This window comes from Sycon ciliatum, chromosome 7 (genome assembly GCF_964019385.1).
Source record: "Sycon ciliatum chromosome 7, ocSycCili1.1, whole genome shotgun sequence".
Lineage (NCBI taxonomy): Eukaryota > Metazoa > Porifera > Calcarea > Leucosolenida > Sycettidae > Sycon > Sycon ciliatum.
The window spans coordinates 10,624,638-10,651,491 of NC_088649.1; the positions used below are offsets into that span (position 1 = coordinate 10,624,638).

Below are 26,854 nucleotides of genomic sequence, written 5' to 3' on the forward strand. Positions count from 1 at the left end.
TTTTTCAGCTTTTCTGAAATCGAACAAAATGCATCTACATGTATTCTAAATCTACTTCCACCGTAGACTCTACTCGTACTCGACCGTCGCTAGCGCGCTTCGCACCAGGCCTGATACGTGTACTACTCCCTGCTCCGCACTGACTGTCACTGTGTCAGTCTGTGCTCGAGGTGTTACTGTTAGCACTTCGCACCTGGTATCAACATCACCATGACATACAGTAAAACCTGTCAAGGCGACCACTCGGATAAGGCGACCACCTGTCCCAGAAGACCACTGGAACCAGAACCAAGGCGGCAAGGGATGTTATTTGCAGTCAAAATGACCTTGGATAAGGAGACCACCTGGTGACGGTGACCACGTTTTGAAGGTCCCTTGAGAGGTCGTCTTAGACAGGTTCCACTGTAATTGTACAGTAGCAGTAGCAGTGTCAGACGTTCGTGTTGGTAACCTTGGTAACGGTCAGGGAGTGGTGCACGTCTCCTTTTTGAGGAGTTGCCGACCGGAAACATTCAAACAAGCCTATTTTTTGTTTTGGCCTTAGCATAACTACTACACGTACTAGTACAATCGCGCAAGGTTGACGGGCCCGTCTTCCCCCCAGATGAAACAGATGAAACAAGATGAAACGAGATGAAACGAGATGAAACAAGATGAAACGCCAAGTACGGGCGCAGATGGGGCCGAGATGAAACGAAATGAAACAAAATGAAACAAAATGAAACAAAATGAAACAAGATGAAACAAGATGAAACCAAAATGAAACTCGAAGTACGGGCGTAGATGGGCCGCGAATGAAACAAGATGAAACAAGATGAAACAATGTATGGGCGTAGATGGGGCGCACGCGACCATGTACCACGCGTGCACGAGCGAAAAGAACTGAATCCAATCATTGAAATAATTTTGTTTGCAGAGGCAATTCGCGCAAGGGAGGGATAGCAATTTGATGGCTTGCGAGTGACAGCACGAGCCGAATTTATTGCCCGTGGAAGTACCCACGATAGAAATACACTGTTGGGAACATGGTGGCGCCGCTGACGGTACCTATGTAAGTGGAGTTACTTTATTGGAAGTACCCACGACGGGGAAAATAGTCTCTCTAGTATTGTCGGTGAATGGCGATGGTGGTGGTGGCGATGGCTACTTTCCTCTGCTCAGAGAGAACCCCTGCATGTCCTTCGTCGTGATGCGAAAGAGCAGTGGATGCAGGTAAAGGCCGTGTCAGAGAATTTCGCCTAGTGCTGTGGCCAGGGTGAAAATAAATTAGGGCTGAAACGATCATTCAATAACTCCAAGCGATCAACCAATCTCTTTAGCGATGAATATCATTGTAACATAGAAAAATGTGGGCACAAGTTATGCAATCGAGTCCTCCAACTAAACCAGATTTCGAATAGTCAGACGTGCACAAGGCTAGCACAAAACTGACAAGGAGTATGAGTACTGAGACATTGAGATCAATTATAATTGTTGGTTCATAATTATAGATTCTTTCCGGCTGTAGTCGTGCACCTCGAACACAAGACTATGAAGAAATTCCATGATGCCTTTGCTACATTAGCTGTGGCCACCAGTCAAACACTCTAAATATACCCAGGCTACCGCTCAGTGTTTGGTATTCTGTAAACATTTCAAGCAATTGTGTCGACACCTGTAGACATCTGACTGGTCTAAAGCCTAGTTCACATTCGACGTAACACTGACGGTACAGGACGTAAGGGCCTGTCGGGACGGCTGGGGTGAGCTGTAAAATCTTTTACGATTCGTACGACACGACATGCTGCAGTCGTTGCGATGTTCTCCAGCGAACGGCGCGAGTCATAAGGCACAGTCCGTGACGGGGTGACTTTCGGACCTAATTTCTTGTTTTTCGGGACTTCTTTTCAATTATTTCTCCTTGAATGAAGCGAAATCAAATTCACAATACCAGTTTTTCGTGGAGACAAAAAGTAGCCCTGAAAGTTGTGCCATTCGAATAGTAGCCCTAGGAAATGATAAAACAGTTCATCTGTCATTCTCCTAAACTATCCCTAAATACCATAAGTGACATGAGATCTTATCTTGCTAAAATTCAACTCAAGTCGTGTTAGCCATTCTGCGAGTTATCATGGGAAGCGCAGTGTTCGAAATCCTAAAAATGTCCTAGTACGAATCGGGGGTGGATGGCGCACGATGCCGCCTCCTGTTCTCACTCAAAATGCAGCCGTTTTGTACGCTTGCGTCTCCGTCTATGCCCGTCTACGGTATGAAAAGTTGAACTGATCCAACACTTCCCGTCGCTTCCCGATCCGTACGGTAGTATGGTTGCGTTCCCGTTCCTGGTGTTCACATTGGACGCCGTCAGACCGTCCTGTCGCTTCCCATCGATCCTTACGCCGCGTCCCGTCGAATTTGAACTAGGCTTTATCAATATGAACTAGAGGAGTTCATGTTGTTGTTTCTAGAACGAAGAATCAGGCTTGTCGTCACCCTTTGGCTTGAAGCTCTTATCACCAACTTCCGCAACGAATCAATCGAAAAGATACCGTCTTGACTCCCGATCTCTTTCATAGCCACGCATCAATATTACTGCGCTTGAAAGTACACGATTGCACTCGTATCCACAATTGGATGGAGTGCAAGGGCTAGAATACTGCCACTGGTATGCATGCATAAAAAATCGTTTGCATTCGCTTTGAACACTAACGATTATCGATTGCGCTCTTAAAACGATCGGTTTGCGAGTTATCTGTATACTTGTTTCAGCCCTAAATGCATTGCCCTCGTAGAGGACAGGGATGTGAGTACTGATGTGCCTTTCGTCCTCATATTTTACAGAGAAGACGTCTGCCCCCAATAATAAAATTAATGTAGTAATGATAATGTGTTGCCCTTTCATCTTCTCAGGAGCCCTGTGCTTTTGCCTCTTCTCCCCTGGACTGAATGGACTGGACGCTCTGTCCAGTAGTGTCCAGTAAATGATTTGTAGTGTAAGTTAGGGTGCACTCTCTCTTGAGGATTTGCCCACCTTGATGATTGTGCTCTTCGTGTTATTAGAAAATGTCTCTACCTGCCAGGATGGTATAAGAGCACGAACTGAATCACCTGTTGGTGCAGAAGGCTTGGAGGACTACTTTTGAAACAGTTGTTCAAATTTCCTGCACCTCTTTGTAGCCGTTGTCTGATTTCTGCATTCTGGGGAGACTGAAGTTAAGGTTAGTGAAGCTGCACAGTCCCCGTGGAAATGTTTATGCTGCAACTATTTACTGCTGACATGTATTTATGTATTTCAGGAATCTCCAGAGGGTGAAGGCTTGCTGCAAGCTCCGTCCCTTCAATGTCGTGATACATCCGTAGATCAGTCGTGTGCCTGTCCTGTGCTTTTATGAGCATGCTCCTTTGCACATGCCTTTGTCCTGTGCATGCGCGGGCGTGGGCGCGCGCGTGTGTGTGTGTGTGTGTGTACGCCAACGACACCGTCCGTGCACATGTGCATGGACGTGAGTTTGTGCGTTTGCCTTTGTTATATGCATACAGTATTATCAATTTATCATGCCTATACAAGCCTTGCCAGTGTCTCGATAGGAGAAGCAGATACATGATTACACCACTTGGGTTTTGACCTTCTTTGGCCGGGGCGAATGTCGAAGGAAAGACTCCCTCTGGGCCAAGGTGTTGGCGACAGTTGAGAGTTGTCCTCTATTTTGCAGCGGGGGACAGCATGGCATATTTGGTGCCGGAAAGAGTGCAGTTGCACTTTTCATGTTACTGTAAAATTTGCTAGGTCACTCCCTTGAAGCTGGAGACTGCTGATACTGCTGCTCAAACGGCTGCTGCTGTTACTCTCTGCTGCTACCATGGTCGTTGCTTTGTATCAATGGCGAAAATTCTCAGATGAGCTTTGGGTCCGGGCACTAGAACCCTGCTGCTGCCTCTGCAGCAGTTGTAGAAAGTTTTATAATACCAGTGTCGATGGTGAACTTCTGCTCTTTTTTTTATCCCAGACACTTTGTGCTCAAGAGACTGTTAGGTCTTTGTGGTGTTGTCGTTGCTGTTTGGTTATACTAGTTGGCGTCTGTTTGGAAATATATTGTGCTTTTCTGTGTGTTCATGTGAACGTAGAAGCCCTCACCGAAACCAACACTACGTTGCTGTGTTGTTTTCTTCCAAGGTCGGGCACAGTAAAGGAGACGACTCTGTGAGTATATTCGCAGATGAACTTTGGGTTAACAGAATGCAGGTGCTGCTGCTCTTGTGCCGGGCTGTTGGTGTCAATGATGGGGTGGATCATGCTTTCTCTTTATATACCTTTTGTATATTTGTGTGTAAGTAGGAGCACATACCAACACGTAATCTTTCTAAAGCCTAGTTCTCTTTCGACGCAACGCTGACGGTACGGGACGTAAGGGCCTGTGACGGCTGGGGTGAGCTGTAAAATCTTGTACAATTCGTACGACACGACATGCTCCAGTCTTTGCGATGTTCAACAGCGAATGGTGCGAGTCATAAGGCACAGTCCGTGACGGGGTGACCGTCCCGGCGTTTCCCGTCGATCCTTATGTCGCGTCCCGTTGCGCCCCGTCGAATGTGAACTGGGCTTAACAATGGCATGGAGACAGTTTCAATTGCAGTTTAATGTTACTGCACTGCACTGCAGGTATCAAGGCACTACCCAGAGGGAGGATGTTGGCCTTCTCCTGATGGGAAAATGTCTTCTTTCTCATGGCGTGGCCAGGACTGCACTGACCCTACCATCCACTCTACCTCTCCGGAAAGGGACTTGACAACCAGTCAAGATGGATGTGCAGAGATATACCAGCGGTAAGTCACATGCTTAGGATATCCACTTGATGAAGGAAGGACAGGTGCTCAACTACTACACCAAAATGTGAGCATAAGGAGATGGGCTGATGGGTCATGGATGGGTGACAGGTCTTTGCCCGGTTGCTGGAGTATAACAACCTGGGTCTTTGATTGGTTTAGAAGCGGTCCGCTCTATTCGGGGTGCCATCCTCAATTAGACGGGCAGTGAAGATCTTGCAGGATCAATCGCACATGTAGAATATGGACATGTGGATGCGGGCAGCAGATCTGTAATTTCCAGTATCAAAGTTCAGTTGTATTTGCTTTTCTTTATTTTCTATTTGTGATGTTGTTCACTGCAGCTTCTAGCATTAACTGCCAATTTGCACTGACGCAGCAAGACTCCCAACAGTCAAGTATGTTTCATTGCATGCACTAGGATTACAGTAGAATGCCGATTATCCGAATGTCAACTGTCCAAACGGTCAATTATCCGAAATTCCTGTTTGCACTGAATTCAATTCAATAAGTCGACTTATACCGGTAAAATATGGTAACAGCGGGACTGTAGGGTGTGGCATTTCCATGATACAGTGGAAAATTTCACGATTTTTGGTGCAAACATAGCTCGGACGCTGCTCGATTGGATATACAATGCAGGTTCTTGGAACCACGGACACGACTCTTCGATTCAAGGATCACAACACTTCGGGATCTGAACGTTTTAGGTCCGGGAGCTGTTCGCGGTTTTGTCGCTTGTCACGGTTGTGGACTCATCGTTGTAGCATAAATGAGGCTGGACTATTCCAAGCGAAAAACTAAAATATTTCCTTCTCAAAGCACAATCACCGGCCCGGAGGAGCACACCTTCTCTAACTACATACCGGGTGCAGTACATGACACGTCCGTGTATTGACTAGTCTCTTGTACATTAATTTTAGATCTACCACACGACTCGCGTAGCGCTAGCACAGCAGTGCGGGTGTAGTCATGTACTACTACTACTACAGTACTGCCGGGCGCCGATGAACGGCCAGGCTATGATTTCGCTATTTTTTAAGAACGGTCTAGGTAGAAACGTGATGTACAATATGAATATGATGTACACTCAGACGTATAACTCTGCATAAATGTACATGTAAGACTGTACCATCGAATATGAACGAAACTGCTGTGTTCGCCAAAAATAAGAACGGGCTAGGCTAGAACCCTGACCCCGTTCTTCGGCGCCCGGCAGTACTGCAGTGTAATGTTCCGTATGTAAAAAAATTGTTTGTTGACTATGGCATGCACGCAGAAGCCAGCGGATGTAAAAAGTCCAACTCGGAAACGGCTAAAAACGGGGTATCCTCAAATTTTGCCGAGCTGAAAATCACAGGGTACGTAGGGCTTGTAACAGTGAGTCGAATGCTCTTGGTACGAAGAAGCTGCGACAGATGGTTCTTAAATCGAACGCGTTTCGAATATTGGCCATTTTGCACACAAATAGATGGTGTGGCTACCTGGCTGCACACTGTGACCTTATCACCTGGATCAGGTAGACTGCGTGCTCGCTTTCGCTCATTTTCGATTGGGCGTATCTGACGAACCATGGACCGCAGCCTCCTCGGAAAAGAACATTCGACTCAGCGCCCCAAACTCTATGGGTCCTGAAATTAAAAAAAAATTCAGCAGACTTCCCCTCTAATACGTAAGGCAGAACTTATTACAGTCCTTGATTAGAAGTTGACATATTCTTGTACGAATCCGGTGTCTTTTGTGAAAAGTGTATGCAAGCCTTTTAAAAAGCATCTCCCACCAGGCATTCGATCGAATCTTTCATGGCGTGGAGATTTGTTACGGCGTGAACCGATGCTTGGCGTGTAGAATTTGCTTTTTGATGTGTTCTTTGGAAGATGCAGTCTTAAAAATGGTGTGGATGTCTTTGTTTCTGTCCTTCTGCTGTCCTCGTAGAAAGAATAATATAGACGTGTAGAAAATGTAGGAGAGCGATGACATCAGAAGGACACTCTCAGGTTCAGGGTACCTGTACTGCCCCAATAAAGTGGGTCAGATCCCAAAACGAGGTTGGCCGAAGCAAAAAAAATAGAAGAGCCTGCCTTGAACTGAATATGAGGAGGAAGAAGAAGAAGACAAAGAAAGAGAAAGAGTAGGAATTTGTTTGTGTAAACTTTGTTTCCTCTGTCTAGGCTGCCACCGCATTATAGCAGCCAACAGTGTGTGTGTGTGTGTGTGTGTGTGTGTGTGTGTGTGTGCGCGTGCGTGCGTGCGTGCGTGCGTGCGTGCGTGTGTGTGTGCATATGTGTGTGTGTTTGCGTTTGTGTGCACACGCTTGTGTGTGTTTGCATGTGTGTATATTCTGCTAATCTTGACTTAAATTTCCACATCTGGGCATATTGTGTTCTGTATGTGAATTTATCTTCATCAACTTGTGCGCTACGTTCCTTTCTTCACGTTACGGCACTTTAGTATTGTTTTACTTGAACATCATACTCTCGCCCAACTTTGTTTCACCAACAAAGGTTTATTCTCCAAAGTATTTCTAATTGATTGTGTATGAGTTTCATACTACTGTCAGGGGCGTCGGAATGTTTTTTAGTGTGGTACGGTCAGCCATCTGAAGTACAATTGACTCGTGGGGGAGTGTTGGCTGAGCCGAAAATTTTGGAATTTTAGATCCCAGATCAGTGTATTTTGTTGACTCACGGGTATCTGGGGCAAAAAGTGGTACGGTCAATACCGTAGTGACCGTACCGTGTGCGACGCCCCTGACTGTTGGAATCCACCAGCTGTGTTTCCTTGAGGGGCGTATCCTTACCTGGGATGTGTTTCTCATTCCCGGCAGCAGAAAGAGCTCTACAATATGTATATAATTTAAGAATAGAATTTGATGTACAGGAGAGTGCCGATTATCCCCACCCCTCGGGACGCGGGCTGTCTCCAGGGGGTTCAGATGAGAAGAATGTTCGGATAAGAGAGCAGTCACACATCTATCTAAATCATGCATATTCCAGCATGTTTTCATCATTTTCGTTCTCTTCAGCAGTGAAACAGGAACTAGGTGCACTCATGCTCCTCTAAATTAATGACACTATTATTACACATTTTGACTAAAACCTGTTTTAATACATCTTGTGAATCGCTTCAATGGTGCCCCGAGCGACGAAAATCAACAACTTGAAACTCATCTTCTACCCCTCAATTAAATGCAAGCAATTATTTTGGATAATTAATCATTTGGATAGTTGACATTGGAGGATAATCGGCACATTGTGTGTGATGGGGGGGGGGGGGGAGGGAGGAAGAGGAGGAGGATGCGAGAGGCCGTGGTGGACGTGTACTTGTGCAGAGCCTGGAAATAGCCTCACTTTAGATGTATGCACATTCAAACGGTGGATGCTTCCCGCCATCCTTTTCCCCCTCTTTTTCCTTTTCCCGCCATTCTTTACCCCCTCTTTTTCAATTTCCCGCTCTTCTTTTCCCCCTCTTTTTCCCCCTTTTTCTCCCCTTTTCCCCCTTTTCTGCGAGAAGATTAGCCCCCTCCTTGCGCAAGGTTGACGGGCCCGTCTTCCCCCCAGATGAAACAGATGAAACAAGATGAAACGAGATGAAACGAGATGAAACAAGATGAAACGCCAAGTACGGGCGCAGATGGGGCCGAGATGAAACGAAATGAAACAAAATGAAACAAAATGAAACAAAATGAAACAAGATGAAACAAGATGAAACCAAAATGAAACTCGAAGTACGGGCGTAGATGGGCCGCGAATGAAACAAGATGAAACAAGATGAAACAATGTATGGGCGTAGATGGGGCGCACGCGACCATGTACCACGCGTGCACGAGCGAAAAGAACTGAATCCAATCATTGAAATAATTTTGTTTGCAGAGGCAATTCGCGCAAGGGAGGGATAGCAATTTGATGGCTTGCGAGTGACAGCACGAGCCGAATTTATTGCCCGTGGAAGTACCCACGATAGAAATACACTGTTGGGAACATGGTGGCGCCGCTGACGGTACCTATGTAAGTGGAGTTACTTTATTGGAAGTACCCACGACGGGGAAAATAGTCTCTCTAGTATTGTCGGTGAATGGCGATGGTGGTGGTGGCGATGGCTACTTTCCTCTGCTCAGAGAGAACCCCTGCATGTCCTTCGTCGTGATGCGAAAGAGCAGTGGATGCAGGTAAAGGCCGTGTCAGAGAATTTCGCCTAGTGCTGTGGCCAGGGTGAAAATAAATTAGGGCTGAAACGATCATTCAATAACTCCAAGCGATCAACCAATCTCTTTAGCGATGAATATCATTGTAACATAGAAAAATGTGGGCACAAGTTATGCAATCGAGTCCTCCAACTAAACCAGATTTCGAATAGTCAGACGTGCACAAGGCTAGCACAAAACTGACAAGGAGTATGAGTACTGAGACATTGAGATCAATTATAATTGTTGGTTCATAATTATAGATTCTTTCCGGCTGTAGTCGTGCACCTCGAACACAAGACTATGAAGAAATTCCATGATGCCTTTGCTACATTAGCTGTGGCCACCAGTCAAACACTCTAAATATACCCAGGCTACCGCTCAGTGTTTGGTATTCTGTAAACATTTCAAGCAATTGTGTCGACACCTGTAGACATCTGACTGGTCTAAAGCCTAGTTCACATTCGACGTAACACTGACGGTACAGGACGTAAGGGCCTGTCGGGACGGCTGGGGTGAGCTGTAAAATCTTTTACGATTCGTACGACACGACATGCTGCAGTCGTTGCGATGTTCTCCAGCGAACGGCGCGAGTCATAAGGCACAGTCCGTGACGGGGTGACTTTCGGACCTAATTTCTTGTTTTTCGGGACTTCTTTTCAATTATTTCTCCTTGAATGAAGCGAAATCAAATTCACAATACCAGTTTTTCGTGGAGACAAAAAGTAGCCCTGAAAGTTGTGCCATTCGAATAGTAGCCCTAGGAAATGATAAAACAGTTCATCTGTCATTCTCCTAAACTATCCCTAAATACCATAAGTGACATGAGATCTTATCTTGCTAAAATTCAACTCAAGTCGTGTTAGCCATTCTGCGAGTTATCATGGGAAGCGCAGTGTTCGAAATCCTAAAAATGTCCTAGTACGAATCGGGGGTGGATGGCGCACGATGCCGCCTCCTGTTCTCACTCAAAATGCAGCCGTTTTGTACGCTTGCGTCTCCGTCTATGCCCGTCTACGGTATGAAAAGTTGAACTGATCCAACACTTCCCGTCGCTTCCCGATCCGTACGGTAGTATGGTTGCGTTCCCGTTCCTGGTGTTCACATTGGACGCCGTCAGACCGTCCTGTCGCTTCCCATCGATCCTTACGCCGCGTCCCGTCGAATTTGAACTAGGCTTTATCAATATGAACTAGAGGAGTTCATGTTGTTGTTTCTAGAACGAAGAATCAGGCTTGTCGTCACCCTTTGGCTTGAAGCTCTTATCACCAACTTCCGCAACGAATCAATCGAAAAGATACCGTCTTGACTCCCGATCTCTTTCATAGCCACGCATCAATATTACTGCGCTTGAAAGTACACGATTGCACTCGTATCCACAATTGGATGGAGTGCAAGGGCTAGAATACTGCCACTGGTATGCATGCATAAAAAATCGTTTGCATTCGCTTTGAACACTAACGATTATCGATTGCGCTCTTAAAACGATCGGTTTGCGAGTTATCTGTATACTTGTTTCAGCCCTAAATGCATTGCCCTCGTAGAGGACAGGGATGTGAGTACTGATGTGCCTTTCGTCCTCATATTTTACAGAGAAGACGTCTGCCCCCAATAATAAAATTAATGTAGTAATGATAATGTGTTGCCCTTTCATCTTCTCAGGAGCCCTGTGCTTTTGCCTCTTCTCCCCTGGACTGAATGGACTGGACGCTCTGTCCAGTAGTGTCCAGTAAATGATTTGTAGTGTAAGTTAGGGTGCACTCTCTCTTGAGGATTTGCCCACCTTGATGATTGTGCTCTTCGTGTTATTAGAAAATGTCTCTACCTGCCAGGATGGTATAAGAGCACGAACTGAATCACCTGTTGGTGCAGAAGGCTTGGAGGACTACTTTTGAAACAGTTGTTCAAATTTCCTGCACCTCTTTGTAGCCGTTGTCTGATTTCTGCATTCTGGGGAGACTGAAGTTAAGGTTAGTGAAGCTGCACAGTCCCCGTGGAAATGTTTATGCTGCAACTATTTACTGCTGACATGTATTTATGTATTTCAGGAATCTCCAGAGGGTGAAGGCTTGCTGCAAGCTCCGTCCCTTCAATGTCGTGATACATCCGTAGATCAGTCGTGTGCCTGTCCTGTGCTTTTATGAGCATGCTCCTTTGCACATGCCTTTGTCCTGTGCATGCGCGGGCGTGGGCGCGCGCGTGTGTGTGTGTGTGTGTGTACGCCAACGACACCGTCCGTGCACATGTGCATGGACGTGAGTTTGTGCGTTTGCCTTTGTTATATGCATACAGTATTATCAATTTATCATGCCTATACAAGCCTTGCCAGTGTCTCGATAGGAGAAGCAGATACATGATTACACCACTTGGGTTTTGACCTTCTTTGGCCGGGGCGAATGTCGAAGGAAAGACTCCCTCTGGGCCAAGGTGTTGGCGACAGTTGAGAGTTGTCCTCTATTTTGCAGCGGGGGACAGCATGGCATATTTGGTGCCGGAAAGAGTGCAGTTGCACTTTTCATGTTACTGTAAAATTTGCTAGGTCACTCCCTTGAAGCTGGAGACTGCTGATACTGCTGCTCAAACGGCTGCTGCTGTTACTCTCTGCTGCTACCATGGTCGTTGCTTTGTATCAATGGCGAAAATTCTCAGATGAGCTTTGGGTCCGGGCACTAGAACCCTGCTGCTGCCTCTGCAGCAGTTGTAGAAAGTTTTATAATACCAGTGTCGATGGTGAACTTCTGCTCTTTTTTTTATCCCAGACACTTTGTGCTCAAGAGACTGTTAGGTCTTTGTGGTGTTGTCGTTGCTGTTTGGTTATACTAGTTGGCGTCTGTTTGGAAATATATTGTGCTTTTCTGTGTGTTCATGTGAACGTAGAAGCCCTCACCGAAACCAACACTACGTTGCTGTGTTGTTTTCTTCCAAGGTCGGGCACAGTAAAGGAGACGACTCTGTGAGTATATTCGCAGATGAACTTTGGGTTAACAGAATGCAGGTGCTGCTGCTCTTGTGCCGGGCTGTTGGTGTCAATGATGGGGTGGATCATGCTTTCTCTTTATATACCTTTTGTATATTTGTGTGTAAGTAGGAGCACATACCAACACGTAATCTTTCTAAAGCCTAGTTCTCTTTCGACGCAACGCTGACGGTACGGGACGTAAGGGCCTGTGACGGCTGGGGTGAGCTGTAAAATCTTGTACAATTCGTACGACACGACATGCTCCAGTCTTTGCGATGTTCAACAGCGAATGGTGCGAGTCATAAGGCACAGTCCGTGACGGGGTGACCGTCCCGGCGTTTCCCGTCGATCCTTATGTCGCGTCCCGTTGCGCCCCGTCGAATGTGAACTGGGCTTAACAATGGCATGGAGACAGTTTCAATTGCAGTTTAATGTTACTGCACTGCACTGCAGGTATCAAGGCACTACCCAGAGGGAGGATGTTGGCCTTCTCCTGATGGGAAAATGTCTTCTTTCTCATGGCGTGGCCAGGACTGCACTGACCCTACCATCCACTCTACCTCTCCGGAAAGGGACTTGACAACCAGTCAAGATGGATGTGCAGAGATATACCAGCGGTAAGTCACATGCTTAGGATATCCACTTGATGAAGGAAGGACAGGTGCTCAACTACTACACCAAAATGTGAGCATAAGGAGATGGGCTGATGGGTCATGGATGGGTGACAGGTCTTTGCCCGGTTGCTGGAGTATAACAACCTGGGTCTTTGATTGGTTTAGAAGCGGTCCGCTCTATTCGGGGTGCCATCCTCAATTAGACGGGCAGTGAAGATCTTGCAGGATCAATCGCACATGTAGAATATGGACATGTGGATGCGGGCAGCAGATCTGTAATTTCCAGTATCAAAGTTCAGTTGTATTTGCTTTTCTTTATTTTCTATTTGTGATGTTGTTCACTGCAGCTTCTAGCATTAACTGCCAATTTGCACTGACGCAGCAAGACTCCCAACAGTCAAGTATGTTTCATTGCATGCACTAGGATTACAGTAGAATGCCGATTATCCGAATGTCAACTGTCCAAACGGTCAATTATCCGAAATTCCTGTTTGCACTGAATTCAATTCAATAAGTCGACTTATACCGGTAAAATATGGTAACAGCGGGACTGTAGGGTGTGGCATTTCCATGATACAGTGGAAAATTTCACGATTTTTGGTGCAAACATAGCTCGGACGCTGCTCGATTGGATATACAATGCAGGTTCTTGGAACCACGGACACGACTCTTCGATTCAAGGATCACAACACTTCGGGATCTGAACGTTTTAGGTCCGGGAGCTGTTCGCGGTTTTGTCGCTTGTCACGGTTGTGGACTCATCGTTGTAGCATAAATGAGGCTGGACTATTCCAAGCGAAAAACTAAAATATTTCCTTCTCAAAGCACAATCACCGGCCCGGAGGAGCACACCTTCTCTAACTACATACCGGGTGCAGTACATGACACGTCCGTGTATTGACTAGTCTCTTGTACATTAATTTTAGATCTACCACACGACTCGCGTAGCGCTAGCACAGCAGTGCGGGTGTAGTCATGTACTACTACTACTACAGTACTGCCGGGCGCCGAAGAACGGACCGCCGATGAACGGCCAGGCTATGATTTCGCTATTTTTTAAGAACGGTCTAGGTAGAAACGTAATGTACAATATGAATATGATGTACACTCAGACGTATAACTCTGCATAAATGTACATGTAAGACTGTACCATCGAATATGAACGAAACTGCTGTGTTCGCCAAAAATAAGAACGGGCTAGGCTAGAACCCTGACCCCGTTCTTCGGTGCCCAGCAGTACTGTAGTGTAGTGTTCCGTATGTTTGTTGACTATGGCATGCACGCAGAAGCCAGCGGATGTAAAAAGTCCAACTCGGAAACGGCTAAAAACGGGGTATCCTCAAATTTTGCCGAGCTGAAAATCACAGGGTACGTAGGGCTTGTAACAGTGAGTCGAATGCTCTTGGTACGAAGAAGCTGCGACAGATGGTTCTCAAATCGAACGCGTTTCGAATATTGGCCATTTTGCACACAAATAGATGGTGTGGCTACCTGGCTGCACACTGTGACCTTATCACCTGGATCAGGTAGACTGCGTGCTCGCTTTCGCTCATTTTCGATTGGGCGTATCTGACGAACCATGGACCGCAGCCTCCTCGGAAAAGAACATTCGACTCAGCGCCCCAAACTCTATGGGTCCTGAAATTAAAAAAATTCAGCAGACTTCCCCTCTAATACGTAAGGCAGAACTTATTACAGTCCTTGATTAGAAGTTGACATATTCTTGTACGAATCCGGTATCTTTTGTGAAAAATGTATGCAAGCCTTTTAAAAAGCATCTCCCACCAGGCATTCGATCGAATTTTTCATGGCGTGGAGATTTGTTACGGCGTGAACCGATGCTTGGCGTGTAGAATTTGCTTTTTGATGTGTTCTTTGGAAGATGCAGTCTTAAAAATGGTGTGGATGTCTTTGTTTCTGTCCTTCTGCTGTCCTCGTAGAAAGAATAATATAGACGTGCAGAAAATGTAGGAGGGGCGATGACATCAGAAGGACACTCTCAGGTTCAGGGTACCTGTACTGCCCCAATAAAGTGGGTCAGATCCCAAAACGAGGTTGGCCGAAGCAAAAAAAATAGAAGAGCCTGCCTTGAACTGAATATGAGGAAGAAGAAGAAGAAGACGAAGAAAGAGAAAGAGTAGGAATTTGTTTGTGTAAACTTTGTTTCCTCTGTCTAGGCTGCCATCGCATTATAGCAGCCAACAGTGTGTGTGTGTGTGTGTGTGTGTGTGTGTGTGTGTGTGTGTGTGTGTGTGTGTGTGTGTGTGTGTGTGTGTGTGTGTGTGTGTGTGTGTGTGTGTGTGTGTGTGTGTGTGTGTGTGTGTGTGTGCATATGTGTGTGTGTGTTTGCGTTTGTGTGCACACGCTTGTGTGTGTGTTTGCATGTGTGTATATTCTGCTAATCTTGACTTAAATTTCCACATCTGGGCAGATTGTGTTCTGTATGTGAATTTATCTTCATTAACTTGTGCGCTACGTTCCTTTCTTCACGTTACGGCACTTTAGTATTGTTTTACTTGAACATCATACTCTCGCCCAACTTTGTTTCACCAACAAAGGTTTATTCTCCAAAGTATTTCTAATTGATTGTGTATGAGTTTCATACTACTGTCAGGGGCGTCGGAAGGTATCTTAGTGTGGTACGGTCAGCCATCTGAAGTACAAGTTACTCGTGGGGGAGTGGTGTCTGATACGAAAATTTTGGAATTTTATACCCCAGATCAGTGTATTTTGTTGACTCACGGGTATCTGGGGCAAAAAGTGGTACGGTAAATACCGTAGTGACCGTACCGTGTGCGACGCCCCTGACTGTTGGAATCCACCAGCTGTGTTTCCTTGAGGGGCGTATCCTTACCTGGGATGTGTTTTCTCATTCCCGGCAGCAGAAAGAGCTCTACAATATGTATATAAAAGAATAGAATTAGATGTACAGGAGAGTGCCGATTATCCCCACCCCTCGGGACGCGGGCTGTCTCCAGAGGGTTCAGATGAGAAGAATGTTCGGATAAGAGAGCAGTCACACATCTATCTAAATCATGCATATTCCAGCATGTTTTCATCATTTTCATTCTCTTCAGCAGTGCAACAGGAACTAGGTGCACTCGTGCTCCTCTAAATTAATGACACTATTATTACACATTTTGACTCAAACCTGTTGTAATACATCCTGTGAATCGCTTCAATGGTGCCTCGAGCGACGAAAATCAACAACTTGAAACTCATCTTCTACCCCTCAATTAAAATGCAAGCAATTATTTTGGATAATTAATCACTTGGATAGTTGACATTAGGATAATCGGCACATTGTGTGTGATGGGGGGAGGGGGGGGGGGGGGAGGGAGGAAGAGGAGGAGGCTGCGAGAGGCCGTGGTGGATGTGTACTTGTGCAGAGCCTGGAAATAGCCTCACTTTAGATGTATGCACATTCAAACGGTGGATTCTTCCCGCCATCCTTTTCCCCCTCTTTTTCCTTTTCCCGCCATTCTTTACCCCCTCTTTTTCAATTTCCCGCTCTTCTTTTCCCCCTCTTTTTCCCCCTTTTTCTCCCCTTTTCCCCCTTTTCTGTGAGAAGATTAGCCCCCTCCATATTGTAGAGCTCTTTCTGCTGCCGGGAATGAGAAAACACATCCCAGGTAAGGATACGCCCCTCAAGGAAACACAGCTGGTGGATTCCAACAGTCAGGGGCGTCGCACACGGTACGGTCACTACGGTATTTACCGTACCACTTTTTGCCCCAGATACCCGTGAGTCAACAAAATACACTGATCTGGGGTATAAAATTCCAAAATTTTCGTATCAGACACCACTCCCCCACGAGTCAATTGTACTTCAGATGGCTGACCGTACCACACTAAGATACCTTCCGACGCCCCTGACAGTAGTATGAAACGCATACACAATCAATTAGAAATACTTTGGAGAATAAACCTTTGTTGGTGAAACAAAGTTGGGCGAGAGTATGATGTTCAAGTAAAACAATACTAAAGTGCCGTAACGTGAAGAAAGGAACGTAGCGCACAAGTTAATGAAGATAAATTCACATACAGAACACAATCTGCCCAGATGTGGAAATTTAAGTCAAGATTAGCAGAATATACACACATGCAAACACACACACAAGCGTGTGCACACAAACGCAAACACACACACACATATGCACACACACACACACACACACACACACACACACACACACACACACACACACACACACACACACACACACACACACACACACACACACACACACACACACACACTGTTGGCTGCTATAATGCGATGGCAGCCTAGACAGAGGAAACAAAGTTTACACAAACAAATTCCTACTCTTTCTCTTTCTTCGTCTTCTTCTTCTTCTTCCTCATATTCAGTTCAAGGCAGGCTCTTCTATTTTTTTTGCTTCGGCCAACCTCGTTTTGGGATCTGACCCACTTTATTGGGGCAGTACAGGTACCCTGAACCTGAGAGTGTCCTTCTGATGTCATCGCCCCTCCTACATTTTCTGCACGTCTATATTATTCTTTCTACGAGGACAGCAGAAGGACAGAAACAAAGACATCCACACCATTTTTAAGACTGCATCTTCCAAAGAACACATCAAAAAGCAAATTCTACACGCCAAGCATCGGTTCACGCCGTAACAAATCTCCACGCCATGAAAAATTCGATCGAATGCCTGGTGGGAGATGCTTTTTAAAAGGCTTGCATACATTTTTCACAAAAGATACCGGATTCGTACAAGAATATGTCAACTTCTAATCAAGGACTGTAATAAGTTCTGCCTTACGTATTAGAGGGGAAGTCTGCTGAATTTTTTTAATTTCAGGACCCATAGAGTTTGGGGCGCTGAGTCGAATGTTCTTTTCCGAGGAGGCTGCGGTCCATGGTTCGTCAGATACGCCCAATCGAAAATGAGCGAAAGCGAGCACGCAGTCTACCTGATCCAGGTGATAAGGTCACAGTGTGCAGCCAGGTAGCCACACCATCTATTTGTGTGCAAAATGGCCAATATTCGAAACGCGTTCGATTTGAGAACCATCTGTCGCAGCTTCTTCGTACCAAGAGCATTCGACTCACTGTTACAAGCCCTACGTACCCTGTGATTTTCAGCTCGGCAAAATTTGAGGATACCCCGTTTTTAGCCGTTTCCGAGTTGGACTTTTTACATCCGCTGGCTTCTGCGTGCATGCCATAGTCAACAAACATACGGAACACTACACTACAGTACTGCTGGGCACCGAAGAACGGGGTCAGGGTTCTAGCCTAGCCCGTTCTTATTTTTGGCGAACACAGCAGTTTCGTTCATATTCGATGGTACAGTCTTACATGTACATTTATGCAGAGTTATACGTCTGAGTGTACATCATATTCATATTGTACATTACGTTTCTACCTAGACCGTTCTTAAAAAATAGCGAAATCATAGCCTGGCCGTTCATCGGCGGTCCGTTCTTCGGCGCCCGGCAGTACTGTAGTAGTAGTAGTACATGACTACACCCGCACTGCTGTGCTAGCGCTACGCGAGTCGTGTGGTAGATCTAAATGTACAAGAGACTAGTCAATACACGGACGTGTCATGTACTGCACCCGGTATGTAGTTAGAGAAGGTGTGCTCCTCCGGGCCGGTGATTGCGCTTTGAGAAAGAAATATTTTAGTTTTCCGCTTGGAATAGTCCAGCCTCATTTATGCTACAACGACGAGTCCACAACCGTGACAAGCGACAAAACCGCGAACAGCTCCCGGACCTAAAATGTTCAGATCCCGAAGTGTTGTGATCCTTGAATCGAAGAGTCGTGTCCGTGGTTCCAAGAACCTGCATTGTATATCCAATCGAGCAGCGTACGAGCTATGTTTGCACCAAAAATCGTGAAATTTTCCACTGTATCATGGAAATGCCACACCCTACAGTCCCGCTGTTACCATATTTTACCGGTATACGTCGACTTATTGAATTGAATTCAGTGCAAACAGGAATTTCGGATAATTGACCGTTTGGACAGTTGACATTCGGATAATCGGCATTCTACTGTAATCCTAGTGCATGCAATGAAACATACTTGACTGTTGGGAGTCTTGCTGCGTCAGTGCAAATTGGCAGTTAATGCTAGAAGCTGCAGTGAACAACATCACAAATAGAAAATAAAGAAAAGCAAATACAACTGAACTTTGATACTGGAAATTACAGATCTGCTGCCCGCATCCACATGTCCATATTCTACATGTGCGATTGATCCTGCAAGATCTTCACTGCCCGTCTAATTGAGGATGGCACCCCGAATAGAGCGGACCGCTTCTAAACCAATCAAAGACCCAGGTTGTTATACTCCAGCAACCGGGCAAAGACCTGTCACCCATCCATGACCCATCAGCCCATCTCCTTATGCTCACATTTTGGTGTAGTAGTTGAGCACCTGTCCTTCCTTCATCAAGTGGATATCCTAAGCATGTGACTTACCGCTGGTATATCTCTGCACTTCCATCTTGACTGGTTGTCAAGTCCCTTTCCAGAGAGGTAGAGTGGATGGTAGGGTCAGTGCAGTCCTGGCCACGCCATGAGAAAGAAGACATTTTCCCATCAGGAGAAGGCCAACATCCTCCCTCTGGGTAGTGCCTTGATACCTGCAGGGCAGTGCAGTAACATTAAACTGCAATTGAAACTGTCTCCATGCCATTGTTAAGCCCAGTTCACATTCGACGGGGCGCAACGGGACGCGACATAAGGATCGACGGGAAACGCCGGGACGGTCACCCCGTCACGGACTGTGCCTTATGACTCGCACCATTCGCTGTTGAACATCGCAAAGACTGGAGCATGTCGTATCGTACGAATTGTACAAGATTTTACAGCTCACCCCAGCCGTCACAGGCCCTTACGTCCCGTACCGTCAGCGTTGCGTCGAAAGAGAACTAGGCTTTAGAAAGATTACGTGTTGGTATGTGCTCCTACTTACACACAAATATACAAAAGGTATATAAAGAGAAAGCATGATCCACCCCATCATTGACACCAACAGCCCGGCACAAGAGCAGCAGCACCTGCATTCTATTAACCCAAAGTTCATCTGCGAATATACTCACAGAGTCGTCTCCTTTACTGTGCCCGATCTTGGAAGAAAACAACACAGCAACGTAGTGTTGGTTTCGGTGAGGGCTTCTACGTTCACATGAACACACAGAAAAGCACAATATATTTCCAAACAGACGCCAACTAGTATAACCAAACAGCAACGACAACACCACAAAGACCTAACAGTCTCTTGAGCACAAAGTGTCTGGGATAAAAAAAAGAGCAGAAGTTCACCATCGACACTGGTATTATAAAACTTTCTACAACTGCTGCAGAGGCAGCAGCAGGGTTCTAGTGCCCGGACCCAAAGCTCATCTGAGAATTTTCACCATTGATACAAAGCAACGACCATGGTAGCAGCAGAGAGTAACAGCAGCAGCATCCGTTTGAGCAGCAGTATCAGCAGTCTCCAGCTTCAAGGGAGTGACCTAGCAAATTTTACAGTAACGTGAAAGGTGCAACTGCACTCTTTCCGGCACCAAATATGCCACGCTGTCCCCCGCTGCAAAATAGAGGACAACTCTCAACTGTCGCCAACACCTTGGCCCAGAGGGAGTCTTTCCTTGGACGTTCGCCCCAGCCAAAGAAGGTCAAAACCCAAGTGGTGTAATCATGTATCTGCTTCTCCTATCGAGACACTGGCAAGGCTTGTATAGGCATGATAAATTGATAATACTGTATGCATATAACAAAGGCAAACGCACAAACTCACGTCCATGCACATGTGCACGGACGGTGTTGTTGGCGTACACACACATACACACACACACACACACACACACACACACACACACACACACACACGCGCGCCCATGCCCGCGCATGCACAGGACAAAGGCATGTGCAAAGGAGCATGCTCACAAAAGCACAGGACACGCACACGACTGATCTACGGATGTATCACGACATTGAAGGGACGGAGCTTGCAGCAAGCCTTCACCCTCTGGAGATTCCTGAAATACATAAATACATGTCAGCAGTAAATAGTTGCAGCATAAACATTTCCACGGGGACTGTGCAGCTTCACTAACCTTAACTTCAGTCTTCCCAGAATGCAGCAATCAGACAACGGCTACGAAGAGGTGCAGGAAATTTGAACAACTGTTTCAAAAGCAGTCCTCCAAGCCTTCTGCACCAACAGGTGATTCAGTTCGTGCTCTTATACCATCCTGGCAGGTAGAGACATTTTCTAATAACACGGAGAGCACAATCATCAAGGTGGGCAAATCCTCAAGAGAGAGAGTGCACCCTAACTTACACTACAAATCGTTTACTGGACAGAGCGTCCAGTCCATTCAGTCCAGGGGAGAAGAGGCAAAGGCATAGGGCTCCTGAGAAGATGAAAGGGCAACACATTATCATTACTACATTAATTTTATTATAGGGGGCAGACGTCTTCTCTGTAAAATATGAGGACGAAAGGCACATCAGTACTCACATCCCTGCTCATATCATTGCTCATCCATGTCCTCTACGAGGGCAACGCATTTAGGGCTGAAACAAGTATACAGATAACTCGCAAACTGATCGTTTTAAGAGCGCAATCGATAATCGTTAGTGTTCAAAGCGAATGCAAACGATTTTTTATGCATGCATACCAGTGGCAGTATTCTAGCCCTTGCACTCCATCCAATTGTGGATACGAGTGCAATCGTGTACTTTCAAGCGCAGAAATATTGATGCGTGGCTATGAAAGAGATCGGGAGTCAAGACTGTATCTTTTCGATTGATTCGTTGCGGAAGTTGGTGATAAGAGCTTCAAGCCAAAGGGTGACGACAAGCCTGATTCTTCGTTCTAGAAACAACATGAACTCCTCTAGTTCATATTGATAAAGCCTAGTTCACATTCGACGGGACGCGGCGTAAGGATCGATGGGAAGCGACAGGACGGTCTGACGGCGTCCAATGTGAACACCAGGAACGGGAACGCAACCATACTACCGTACGGATCGGGAAGCGACGGGAAGTCTTGGATTAGTTCAACTTTTCATACCGTAGACGGGCATAGACGGAGACGCAAGCGTACAAAACGGTTGCATTTTGAGTGTGAACAGGAGGCGGCGGCGTGCGCCGTCCACTCCCGATTCGTACTAGGAAAATTTTAGGATTTCGAACACTGCGCTTCCCATGATAACTCGCAGAATGGCTAACACGACTTGAGTTGAATTTTAGCAAGATAAGATCTCATGTCACTTATGGTATTTAGGGATAGTTTAGGAGAATGACAGATGAACTGTTTTATCATTTCCTAGGGCTACTATTCGAATGGCACAACTTTCAGGGCTACTTTTTGTCTCCATGAAAAACTGGTATTGTGAACTTGATTTCGCTTCATTCAAGGAGAAATAATTGAAAAGAAGTCCCGAAAAACAAGAAATTAGGTCCGAAAGTCACCCCGTCACGGACTGTGCCTTATGACTCGCGCCGTTCGCTGGAGAACATCGCAACGACTGCAGCATGTCGTGTCGTACGAATCGTAAAAGATTTTACAGCTCACCCCAGCCGTCCCGACAGGCCCTTATGTCCTGTACCGTCAGTGTTACGTCGAATGTGAACTAGGCTTTAGACCAGTCAGATGCCTACAGGTGTCGACACAATTGCCTGAAATGTTTACAGAATACCAAACACTGAGCAGTAGCCTGGGTATATTTAGAGTGTTTGACTGGTGGCCACAGCTAATGTAGCATACTCCTTGTCAGGTTCGTGCTAGATTGTGCACGTCTGACTATTCGAAATCTGGTTTAGTTGGTGGACTCGATTGCATAACTTGTGCCCACATTTTTCTATGTTACAATGATATTCATCGCTAAAGAGATTGGTTGATCGCTTGGAGTTATTGAATGATCGTTTCAGCCCTAATTTATTTTCACCCTGGCCACAGCACTAGGCGAAATTCTCTGACACGGCCTTTACCTGCATCCACTGCTCTTTCGCATCACGACGAAGGACATGCAGGGGTTCTCTCTGAGCAGAGGAAAGTAGCCATCGCCACCACCACCATCACCATTCACCGACAATACTAGAGAGACTATTTTCCCCGTCGTGGGTACTTCCAATAAAGTAATTCCACTTACATAGGTACCGTCAGCGGCGCCATTATGTTCCCAACAGTGTATTCCTATCGTGGGTACTTCCACGGGCAATAAATTCGGCTCGTGCTGTCACTCGCAAGCCATCAAATTTCTATACCTCCCTTGTGCGAATTGCCTCTGCAAACAAAACTATTTCAATGATTGGATTAATTCAGTTCTTTTCGCTCGTGCACGTCACGCCGGGTGCACTGCGCGCGGCCCATCTCCGCCCGTACATTGTTTCATCTTGTTTCATCTTGTTTCATCTTGTTTCATTCGCGGCCCATCTACGCCCGTACTTCGAGTTTCATTTGGTTTCATCTTGTTTCATCTTGTTTCATCTTGTTTCATTTTGTTTCATTTCGTTTCATCTCGGCCCCATCTGCGCCCGTACATTGGCGTTTCATCTTGTTTCATCTTGTTTCATCTCGTTTCATCTCGTTTCATCTTGTTTCATCTGTTTCATCTGGGGGGAAGACGGGCCCGTCAACCTTGCGCGCATAGTATAGCCTATGCTAGTATAGTATAGTCTATGCTAGTATAGTATAGCCTATGCTAGTATAGTATAGCCTATGCTAGTATAGTATAGCCTATGCTAGTATAGTATAGCCTATGCTAGTATAGTATAGCCTATGCTAGTATAGTATAGCCTATGCTAGTATAGTATAGCCTATGCTAGTATAGTATAGCCTATGCTAGTATAGTATAGCCTATGCTAGTATAGTATAGCCTATGCTAGTATAGTATAGCCTATGCTAGTATAGTATAGCCTATGCTAGTATAGTATAGCCTATGCTAGTATAGTATAGCCTATGCTAGTATAGTATAGCCTATGCTAGTATAGTATAGCCTATGCTAGTATAGTATAGCCTATGCTAGTATAGTATAGCCTATGCTAGTATAGTATAGCCTATGCCAGTATAGTATAGCCTATACTTAGTATGCCTTGCATTCATGCCAGCAATGCTTGACAGGTAGATTTCCTACATTGACATTGTACTTGTCGCACGGTCCGTGCAGCCAGCATGTCTTGGGCAGGAGCCTGTACAGCTGTGCATGTGTGATTTTACGGTACATGTACTCTATGTACTAGTAGTCTGTACTATGGCATAGCGGATGCAGCCTGGGCGGCGCTACGTGTAGCTGTCAAGTAACAACACAGTTAGTTAGTTGGCGCATGCATGACACCTATTACGGAGGATTAGCAAGACGAAATTCGCGTTCGCGTTCGCTCTCCAAAGAAAGTCGAACTCAGTGACGGAATTCGCGTTATGAGAAGGATTAGCAAACAGAATTCGCACATGCATGATGTTGACACGACGTAGGCAGTACAGCGTGGTAAATTTATGACTGCCCTGACACGAATCCACGATTCGTGTTCCGACTACTTTTCCCGGAACGAAAAATGCGAAAGTTCGCAATCCAGTTCGCGAACTGAAAAATGTTTGCGAACGCGAACGCGAATTTCGTCTTGCTAATCCTCCGTACTATCTCAAAACTAGTACTAGTACTACACTGAGTCACTGTGTTCACTACTAAGTCTTCTTTGCGTAGCACGCAAAGAGTCGTGAAAACCTGAATGATAAACCCGTACCCATACAAAATGAGCCGAGCATACAGTATGATACTGTATGTAGGTCCTTCTACTTTTTGAGCCGCATGCACTCTGCTTAGCGCTAGCGCTGTCGACTCCGTCAGTGCAGTAGCTGCAGTGTCAATACAGAATGAAATAATTATTAATAATATTATTTGATTTTACCCTTCGCCACGGAGTTGCAAAGCGCTGTGTACGTGTATGCATCGTTGTTGGTTCGTCCGCACCTCCGATCAGGGATTAGCCCTACCATACTGATAGCTTGTCACACAGCTCTCAGTTTGTTGCAGAACGAGAGTGTAGGGTCGGGACAGCTCGTTTGTTCGGACACGCGCATCAGCATGCCCTTTGGAGACTACAACTGATTCGATCGGTGTTGGCAGAGTGTTCTAGGCGATGCAGTCAGCCAGCGGTATAGCCAGCGGTCTTGTAACATATTGAGCGGAGAATTGCACCATTGGGAGAAGCCATAAAGTTAGTTTTGCAGCTGGCAGGTGCGCGGTAGTGACCCGCTCGGGAACAACGCACCGTGGTCTCCACCTTCTTCGTGATCCACATACTGTTGACGAGGTATGGTCCGAATTTGCGTGTTTTATAATAATAATAATAATAATTCCATTCAAATCATGAGATCGGAGTTTATCATTCCGGCTCGGTCTCCCATTTCTCCAGGATCGAACAATACTGTGCACGATCCAGGCAGAGTGTGAATAATTTTGAAGGGGATGAAATGAAACGTTGGCCAGCTTGTCTACAGCAGCGGTGGTTAGTTTATCTATCCCACAAAGTGCATGGTCTGTTGTCCGCGCCATGCACGCTAAAACAATACAAGCATTAGCAGTTGCATGGCTTGTACATGTAAATATTTACATGTTTGAAGGATCTGAGTTGTCATGTAGCGCCATCGCACAGCTGTCACCGAGGAGCAGGCTCGGCTGGATGTTGCGGCTAGTGGTGTGTGGGGTGGCCGATTCGAGCGCATCTGTATTGATGTACGGGTGTTCAACCCTTTTGCGTCTTCGAATTGTACCGGAAGTACAAAGAGCGAGTACTCGAAGTCATGACCAAAGTCATGCCTCCTTCGTGCCCGTTGTGCTTTCTGCCTCTGGTGGCTATGGCAAGCATGCCAATGCGCTTTTCTCGCGGGTCGACTCTCTCCTGGCTGAGAAGAGCAAGGAACCATACGTGCAGATTATCTTCTTGCTGCGCTGCCGCCTTGGGTTTGCCCTGGTTCGTTGTGGTGCCATGTGCCTGCGTGGCTCAAGGAGCATGTTTGCTCCTGCCGTGCCTGAGTCCCCTGCAGTGCTGGTGGTGGCTGAGGCAGGCATCCAGTGAACCTGCAGTGATCCTACTGAGTCCGTATAATCATTACTATATCCGATGATTCGTTTTCTGTAATTGTGTTCATGCTTCACAAAATTAATGTGTTATTTTGCCCGTACAAGAGGCTCAAGGAGCTCATTCCTAAAAAAATTGTCATGTAGTAAGAATGTTGGCATCAAGACCAGCCCAATTCGAAAATTGCATTGCTATAAAAAAATTCAGGGGTGAAACGATTACACTTTTCAACTATCGGTCAACCTACCCTTGTATCAATTCGACTATCGATTATTAGCGCTGAAACAATTATATCGGTTATCCGTCTAATCGATCATTACGACGAAGCGATTTCGATTATGCTGTCTGTTTCGATTACACGATTCTAAAGATAAAAAAATCAAATAAATAAATAAAAATTGTCATGTACTGTCGCGGACATGGAAATCCAGTCGATTGACCAAGGCCGGCGCCTCAGCGCGTACAGAACGAAACGTCGCTGCAGGCAGTGCACATGGTCCGATGCGACCAGCGCGCTGCAGCGCATAAATGAATGTGTGAACGGACTCACGGCTGCATGGCCAGCACCCTGGGGCCGCTAGACGTGCGACCGGATTTCCATGTCCACGACAGTACATGTCCACCTGTATCTTCAGTAGTAGGATACAATAATTTTTTTTACGTACATTTTAGATCAACAGTGCATGTACACATGCACAATATACGTTGTCCTTTTCCTCTTCTTTTGTTGTTATGCACATGCTTTCAAGTCTAGTAGGGCTGTGTATAGTAAAAAAATAAATAATAATAAACTGACTTTCTGCACCCGCACATTTCTAGGACGCAGTAATCGATATAGATACAGCTCTAGACTTCTGTCCTTTCCTCCCTCCCTTTCTCCCGACACCTTTCACCATTACTGCTAGCCTACACGCATACACACATTTTTAGCTCCTATTTTCCACACTCTTCTCATCGCCTTCCTACAGCACCACACTGCATATCTACTTGTTTCAGTTTTTGTTGGCATTAGTTGAATGTTTTCACCCTGAGGATGGGCCACACCCGAAAATTTGGTGAATTCAGTTCTTTATTTATCTTGAAGTGACCTGTGCAACGAAGAGATCGTATTTGGAAAGTTCAAGTTGAGGTACCCAATTCTAAAAGTGGTCAATTAAGTTAAGTTAAGGGATGTAGCGGGTTTTATGTTTCGTTACATTGTCTGTTGGTTGCCTTGTTGCTTTC

General features: G+C 45.9%; 3 long non-coding RNA genes across 6 annotated transcripts in view; 2 read left to right on the forward strand and 1 right to left on the reverse strand.

The window, feature by feature from the left end:
• The first annotated feature begins 580 nt into the window (after positions 1 to 580).
• On the forward strand, positions 581 to 15,172 carry LOC135820960 (uncharacterized). Of its 3 annotated transcripts, none has more exons than XR_010554228.1 (10): positions 581 to 1,212; positions 3,040 to 3,197; positions 4,105 to 4,180; positions 4,640 to 4,803; positions 5,148 to 5,201; positions 10,799 to 10,956; positions 11,864 to 11,939; positions 12,399 to 12,562; positions 12,907 to 12,960; positions 15,065 to 15,172. It is a non-coding gene; the product is annotated as an uncharacterized LOC135820960 (long non-coding RNA). The 3 variants fall into 3 exon arrangements; XR_010554227.1 differs by lacking the exon at positions 15,065 to 15,172 and adding an exon at positions 14,500 to 15,028; XR_010554226.1 differs by lacking the exons at positions 581 to 1,212; positions 15,065 to 15,172 and having other exon boundaries at positions 2,898 to 3,197.
• A 1,301-nt stretch (positions 15,173 to 16,473) lies between these two features.
• LOC135820961 (uncharacterized) lies at positions 16,474 to 22,787 on the reverse strand. 2 transcript variants are annotated; one of them, XR_010554230.1, is made up of 6 exons: positions 22,541 to 22,787; positions 20,659 to 20,816; positions 19,639 to 19,714; positions 19,016 to 19,179; positions 18,618 to 18,671; positions 16,474 to 16,540 (listed from the first exon to the last, which is right to left on the reverse strand). It is a non-coding gene; the product is annotated as an uncharacterized LOC135820961 (long non-coding RNA). The 2 variants fall into 2 exon arrangements; XR_010554229.1 differs by having other exon boundaries at positions 16,479 to 17,083.
• A 1,656-nt stretch (positions 22,788 to 24,443) lies between these two features.
• The window catches only part of LOC135821909 (uncharacterized), a 41,111-nt gene continuing 38,700 nt past the window's right edge, over positions 24,444 to 26,854 (forward strand). The window contains exon 1 of the long non-coding RNA XR_010554406.1: positions 24,444 to 24,862. This is a non-coding gene — a long non-coding RNA (uncharacterized LOC135821909). The remainder of the gene's footprint in view (positions 24,863 to 26,854) is intronic.